Source organism: Podarcis liolepis (genome assembly GCF_965112155.1).
Source record: "Podarcis liolepis genome assembly, chromosome: 5".
NCBI lineage: Eukaryota > Metazoa > Chordata > Lepidosauria > Squamata > Lacertidae > Podarcis > Podarcis liolepis.
Window position 1 is genome coordinate 69,936,924 of NC_139556.1, and position 7,837 is coordinate 69,944,760.

The window sequence follows — 7,837 nt, forward strand, 5'->3', positions numbered from 1 at the left end:
GGAGGACTGAATTTAAGATTGGAAGAATGAGAAACTGAGAGAAGCAACATTGACAGATCCTTCCATCCCTACCCAAGATACTATATCCAAACAAGACATCTCCAGTTTTCCTTAACTGGAGATACACAAGTGCCATTGATGATGAAGACTAAACTGAGAAGTCCAACTTGTTCTATATTTTCCATGCCATCCTGGTATTGTGATAGGAATTAGAGACATAGCACCGGATTTGTTGCTGAGGCCCGTTTTTGAGCTTATAATGAGAATACCCTTGGGTAGTATTATAGAGGCCAAGAAAAGTTGAAGACATGTGAAGGCACTTGGATAGAGCTGAGAAAATAGGCACTTGCTTTATGTAAATCATAAATGCCAAAGAAAGCAGAGATCTGTCAGATAAAAGAGTATCACTATTGTTTTGCAATGATGACAGGTTTAAGTGAAATGCTCCTATTTCTCCCACAGATTTCCCACAAAACCATGGCTCAGTCACCTGAAACTTTGTTCTGTTGAGCTATACTGTGAGGCGATTGCAACTGTGTTTAAAGACTAAACTGGTAACAATATAGACTGTCTGTTCCTCAGCCTGCATGGCATTTGCCTGTCTTCTGCCTGGAAAAGAAATATGTGAGTACAGAATTTCTTCCTGGCTGTTAAATATGCAGGAATCCTGCTGCTGGCATTCCTTACCAGTGCTTACTATTTTGATTTGCCCACTTGTAATTGGGCCTAAGAGTAATTTGCATGGCCTGGTGTTTCCACCCAAGTACTAATGAGGGAAGCTGACAGCTTTGGGAAACATTAACTGACACACAGGTATTAATCACACAAACTCTAACGAAAGGAAAGGGAAAAGGAGCAAATATTTTTGCTAGCTAAGTTTGTTTATGTGAAAACATTGCACTGTTTGTTTAATGCCTCTATGAAATCTGTAAACTTGGCTTGAGGATAAAGGCCTTCAATGTGATATTTAGGGTTACAGGCACACAGCCCTGTCACTCAAAGCAAAACTTGCTCACCAGCAGGTAATTTGCCAGATGCATCCAGCTTGCTGTTCATTCAGATTGCCCTCAGCTGAAGTCTGAAGGGGCTGCAGTTCCAAAGAAGCCAGGAGCACAGAACTACTGCAGTTTCATAGCCCCTTTGAAGGACCTTTCGTAGAAATGGGTAAGGAGGCAGCCATGTTTTTTTGCTGCAACAAATGCAACAAGGGGTCTTGCATGTGGCACTTTTATCCAATGCATGCTTGGCACCTGTCTGTTTTGGGAGACGATGGAGGAGTATGCCTTTGGGGGTGAGGTCAAGCCATTGGAGAATTACAGCGCCTGCTGTGGCTGTAGAGACTGACACAGAAGAGACATGTTTTGTTGCAGTTGGGGCAGATCAAGGCATCCAGTTGTGCTGACGCAGGTGTACCATGGCATTTCTTCTTTCTGCGCTTCTCTCAGTGGTCATTCCTCCTCTGGTCACTGCTTTGCAGACACAACCCGACTGACTGTCTCCTGATGCTGCTGTCATCTGCAAGGGATTCCCATATGGTGGGGTTCATGTTGCCAGCCTTCATGTCATGTTTGCAGATATCTTTGTAACATAGAGTTAGTCTGCCAACAAGTCTGGTGCCCAAGGCCAGCTTCCCATAGAGGACATCTCTGAGGATCCTGCCACCCAATGCATCAGTCATAATAAAACTAGTTAGCCTGTAAGATGCCACTTATCCCACCACCTTCAAGAATATAGATGTGTGAGAAGTAGTGCACCACCTGTTGAATTTCTGCCTGACATGAAGTTGATAAAGATAAAGAAATGTGCTGCTGCTGACCAGCCCAACTGAGGATCTGCAGGCCTGGCACCATCACAAGCAATTTTTAGGTGTGAGGCAAAAATGCCGGGTTCCCCTCCCCCTCCTGCCAGGCCTTTCTTTGGCCTTTAATTTGGAAGGGATTGATATTTGTGGTCTCCTTCAGAAACTTATTATAAATGTGCTTTTTAATGACTATGAATCTGCTTTTTGCTTTAGTTTTATGTTGGCTTTAATTTATGTGCTACTTTTTTGTAAGTCACTTTAGGTTACATTTAGTTTTTAAAGTGATTAATAATAATAATAATTGTGCACAAGGATGGGTGGTATTCAATTAAATTTTACTCAGAGTGGATCCACTGAATTCAATGAACAATTCAATTCAATGTTAGGTCCATTAATTTCAATAAGGCAATGGACAAGTCTTTTTCCTTCTTTTCCAGTTGCTTTTGCACACTTTCAGTTTTATACCAGATTTCCAAACTGGAAAGGCCTACCTGAAAGCTGAAGCAATGCCTTTCCAGGTGGACTATTCCTGCCAATCTCTCTAGGTTACAGTCATGTAAAGGTATAAAATTCCCAAATGAAGTGTAACCTTCTGAAGCGACTCTATGCTTTGCTCATTAGCTGCTTCTCACATTTTCTGCATGTAAAGTTTTCACAGCTAAGAACATGCTGACCTTTCTGAAGGTTTGTCCTTAAGACAGAAGATAATATTAAGCTCCTCAGGGCTGCAACCCTCTAACCAGAAGGTCTGAAGTAATCCTATTAAAGTCAAATGATCTCCTTCAAGGTAAGGGCTTAGAAAAACATGCAGACTATCAAAATAAAAAAATTCCTTCCAGTATCTGAAGAAGTGTGCATGCACACGAAAGCTCATACCAAGAACTAACTTAGTTGGTCTTTAAGGTGCTACTGGAAGGAATTTTTTTATTTTGACTATGGCAGACCAACACGGCTACCTATCTGTAAATGCAGACTATCAGTTGTTTTGCTCAGAGATGCAGACATCCTGATTTTTATTTTTATTTTTACAGCTTCCTGGAACTTGTCCTTCCTTTAACAGTGATAATGGCAGCTGGAGACACAAGTGCTTTCATGCCCAAGCCTGGTACTCAGAAGAGTTTCTTCTCTCCTGGATTATGTTAAGGTGGGTTTTTCAAGAGGGTTTAAAGCCACTGCTCTTTACATTACAATCAGGGAATCAAAGGCTTTTCTGAGGAATCTGATGCTTTTGATGCAATATCAAAATGCTCCACCTGCCACACTTGATCCTGACCTTCCTTCCCTCCTTTGCACCAATCTCATCATTCCTTGTGCCTTGTTGTATGCTAATAGGAGAGAGGCAGACATCTCCCTTAGCCATCATATCACAGCTTGTAAAACTCGCCTTCTAAATTCAGCCAGCCCCCTTCTAAACTACTTTCTGTAACCCCACAACCCAGCACCAGTCCTCTGTTCCTCACTTTGCAGAGATCCTTCAGTGTAGTGGTGTGTATGCAACCACCTGTGGGCTGGGGTCGTAATCCCACCCTGGCCTTAGAACAGGAAAAGAGGAAGATACCTCTCATCTCCTCCTTCAGCTGGGTCACAAATTCTGTTTCGTTTGTCTGAGGGTCATAGAGTTGGAAGGGACTCTGAGGATCATCTAGTCCAACCTCCTGCAATTCAAGCTGTCCCATAAGGGGATCGGACCTGCAACCCTGGCATGATCAGCACCACACTTTAAGCAATTGAGCTATCCAGTCAAACACAGTGAAACAGAACAATGTCCTTCTTCCTAAACTACATTGGGATGGTGGGGCTTTACTCACAAGTTCACTTCCAGGCAACATTGAACCCATCTAGATCTTGGCTTCTTCTTCTTGAGAGGCAGCCGCATCCCATGGTTTGAAAACAATTGCATTATACTGAACAGAATATATTACTGTCCCATTGGCCAACCAGATGGCAATAGGAAACCTGAAAGGTGAAAGCAAATCCTGACCTCAGCGACACTCTCTCCACCTGTGATTTCAGGTAACTGGTGTTCAGTGGCATACTGCCTTCAACAGTGGTGGCTAGTAGTTATCCATAGCCTTATCCTCCATGAATTTGTCTAATCCTCTTTTAATGCCGATTACGTTGCTGTCCATCACAACCTCTTGTAGGAGCAAACGCCAAAGCTTAACCATGCAACTGTGTAAAGTAGTACTTCCTTTTGTCTGCCCTGTATCTTTCAATGTTCAGCTTCCAACATTTACTTAAGCAACATGAAATCCAGAGCAATCAGTCATTGCGTACAGAGTCCTCATAATTCTAATATCATATCCTCCTTAACAGCGATTCTATCTCTTTTTACATACGCTTTCATTCTCTCTTCATCTCCTTCCCTCTTTCTCAATCCCTCCCCTAGTCACTCTCTCCTTTCAGCAGTTATTTCCCAACCAACACTCTCCACCTGTCACTCACACTACCCAACATTCCATTCTCCACTGTCAATCACTCCTCCGCTTGCTCTTCTGTCACAAGACTACTTTCCTCAAGCCCTGTCATGGCCACATTTGTATTTTTTGTCAATCCTGTAAAAAAAAAAAATGCTGGAGGCCAGGAATCGAAAAGCAGCTTACAGACTAGCAAACCAAACAGAGAATGAAGAAACTTTGCAACACTTTGTACTTTGATGACAATGACTAACCTCATCTTATTTACTCCTACTTAATCAAGCCTACATCACTGACAAGCATCAAACTGACTGCAATCCACCATATGTGTATCGCAGACCACCAGGGCTTATTGGTTTTGCGACTTGTCTGGGACTTTGAAAACTGATGGTTTGTCAAGCATCATGCAGCCTGGCCACAATATGTTATTTGGTGGTCTGTGGTCAGCTTGAATTACCACTTCTGTAGACTTTGCATCAAATGATTTATCAGCCACTTTAAGTAGTGCACAGAACTGGGTGAGTTGTCTGGATGCAACCTAGCTTAAAAAGGCCCCTCGTTGGGTGGCACTTTCCAAATTGATGAAAAGTAGGACAGATGTTATCCATCACACTCCACTAAGATGCTAATGATACCTTCTCTTTATGTGTGTATTCTCTGAAAACATTGCACACTCTTATTTGTGTGGGTGCTGCAGCCTATGAGGAGTCAAGTTCCGTCTTGTTGACATGACCAACTTCAGCTGTTCCTAAGGCAGAGATCCACGCCTGCTTTAGATCTAATGCAGGCAACTCATTAAAATTAAGTTGCTGTCTCTTGTAACAGTCCATTAGCCAATAATACCCTTACTCAAATTAAATGCAATGGCTTCCAAAGAATAGCAACAGCCTCAGAAATACAAACACAGGGTTACATCCAACTAGGTTTTACTCAGAGTACACCCGTTAAAATTAATGGACCTAACTTCATCATGGCCATGAATTTCAATGGGTCTGCACTGAGTAAAACTAACATTGGCTACAACTCACAATTTAATGTATACTATGAAATGTTTGCATATAAAAGAAATTACTGAGGAAATAACTTGGCTTTCTGTGTTGATTCTGTTATAAAATATATATTATGGAACTAGATAAAAACAATAAACTGAGAAAATTAGAAATTGGCAGAAAACAAATAGATTCCAGTGTGTGTGTGTGTGTGTGTGTGTGTGTGTGTGTGTGTTTGACTGCATGTGCTCAAATCGCCCAAAACACAATGAATGTTTCTTTTTAATAAAAAAACCACCCAACACAACTGTTGGATGTAAAATGAAAGACATAAGTACTGACACTTGATCTAGGAATTAGCAATGAGCACAGGGACTTCAGTGTGTGCAGAGCTGTCTGGCCAGAAGATCAATTGTTTAAGTAGCAGGGGAAGGAATGCAGATGGAGCTGCCCTGTCCATTGAAGTGAATATGGAAGCTCATTGGTTCAGGATCTCCGTGTACTTATTACATCACATCTGAGGCTCTGGCAGTAAGTTATATTCAAGGATATTCAAAGACCTTGAGCAAATCACCATTCCACTACAACCCTCTTTCACACAAAGGCAGGCAGTGTCTAATAGGCAGATATAGGCCAGATATAGATACCCAGATACCCAGAATTGGCACTCATTTGTTGTCTAGTTAGTCCATTGTTCCTTTCTTCAAATTCCATTTCTATATGGACAAGTAACTAGACAAGTTACTGTAGTTATATGTTGTTCTTGTATTTACATGAAAACCAATAAAAATATTTGAATAATTTATTTGGATTCCTCTGTCCCATGTTTACAGCTGCATTTTGCTTTAGCTTTGGCAACCTCTCACAATCTACATCCACACCTTCTACTATGAGATTGGTGGAAGATATTGAACACAGTGTCTTCATTTACCACCTTGAGCTTGCCTTGCCTTGGCTCAGTCTTGGGTCATTTACTGCCACAACTGAGATGAAGGACTACCCATAGTCCTTAACCTCCACGTGGAAGTGTCATGAGCTTCATACATTTGCTTGATGTTAGCTTCTTTGCTTACTTGCTCGAGCAGAGAAACTCACCTTTCAAGTGAGTTGCTTGCCAGATCCACAGTTCAGGTTGCCTCCAAACACCTAGACATAAGGCAACTAGACTAGTGCATTATAGCATTGTGCTTCTCTACAAAACAGCTTAGTAGACCTAAAAGTTAATCCAACACAGTCTATAACACCATATCCATAACCACAATACAATCCTATACATGTTTATTCAGAAATGTCCCACTGTGCTCCATTGGGGGGGTAGTCCCAAGTAAATGTGCATAGGACTGGGAACGGGTCATAGCTGTAGAGAATCTGTGTTGCATGTGAAAGATCCCCAACATCTCCATGTGGAGTTGGGCATGTCTCTGCCTGAAACCCTGGAGAGCAGTGCCTATCAGAATGTAGACCAGAGGCTGGTCTGGATCAGAAGATTGGGGAATCTTAACAGAACAGAACAGAACAGCGTTTCCAGGAGCAGACAGGCAGGCAGAGATAGACGCTGCTCAGTTGAGAGAGGAGCTACCCAGCTTTGAGATAGTATCTAAGCAACCAGAAGGGAGGGAGCAGCTGGGCGATACATAAATCAAGAGTGGGGGGAACACCCTCCCTCCTTCTGAACTCGGAGGTCCGAGTGTGTCAGAGAACAAAGCAGATGCAGGGACATTCTGAGGCGGAGGCAGGGGGCGGGCCGCCCCAGGTGCCATTCCAAAGGGGGGGAGTGACAAAATGCCAACCCCCAATTGTGGCACCTCCCAGGGCGTGGGCCACTCGCCACGCATGCCCCTGGGATGCGTGCCACGCCGCCCACGGGCGGCTTGCCATGCCCCCTCGGACGAGTGCCACTCAAGGGTATTGGAGCAGGCTGCTCCGCCTCTAGGAGGAGGGACATCCTGTTGGCGTGCTTCTTGCTGCAGAAGTCAGAGTGAGCAACTGCCATGCTTGCAGAGAGTTGCCTGTCTGTGCTCGCAACATGATACTGTAATAAAAAGACTATAAATCTACCAAATGCTCACTAATTCTTATCGGTGAGCTTCCAGAAGGGAGAGGGGAACTCCCGTACTTGACAGCTGGCCAACCTGATGCCTTCTAGATGTTGTTGGACTACTGCTCCCATAATCCCTGGCTATTGGACTCCAGCAACATTTGGAGAGCACCACATTGGATATCCCTGAAAATACTGTTCTGGGAAATGATATATAATGAAATGAAAAGGATGTTTAAAATGATGTTTGTAAAAAAAAAAATCCCAACCCCCTCCCCCAAAGCTTTCTTTTGGGAATTATAGGGACAGAACTACCCTAACTGTATAGAAACTTACTCATGTAGGCGCTATGCGGCAAGAATGCTGCTCGCCCCCAAAATGGAAAGAAGCAGAACTCCCAGCAAAGGAAGAATGGATACAAAAAACTTATAGAATATGCAGAAACGGCGAAACTTACCGGAAGAATAAGAAATCAAGATGACAAGCTTTTTTTTTTAAAAAAAGGATGGAAATCTTATTGAAGATTTACAGATGAATTGTAAACAGATAAGAATATTGGCAGGATTATTGGAGTAACTGGCCATTTCATAAG

General features: G+C 42.8%; 1 long non-coding RNA gene across 1 annotated transcript; it reads right to left on the bottom strand.

The window, feature by feature from the left end:
- Nucleotides 1–325: 325 nt before the first annotated feature.
- Nucleotides 326–4,214, bottom strand: LOC310708376. Its single transcript, XR_014526969.1, has 2 exons — nt 3,610–4,214; nt 326–1,515 (listed from the first exon to the last, which is right to left on the bottom strand). It is a non-coding gene; the product is annotated as an uncharacterized lncRNA (long non-coding RNA).
- Between the last annotated feature and the right edge of the window lie 3,623 nt (nt 4,215–7,837).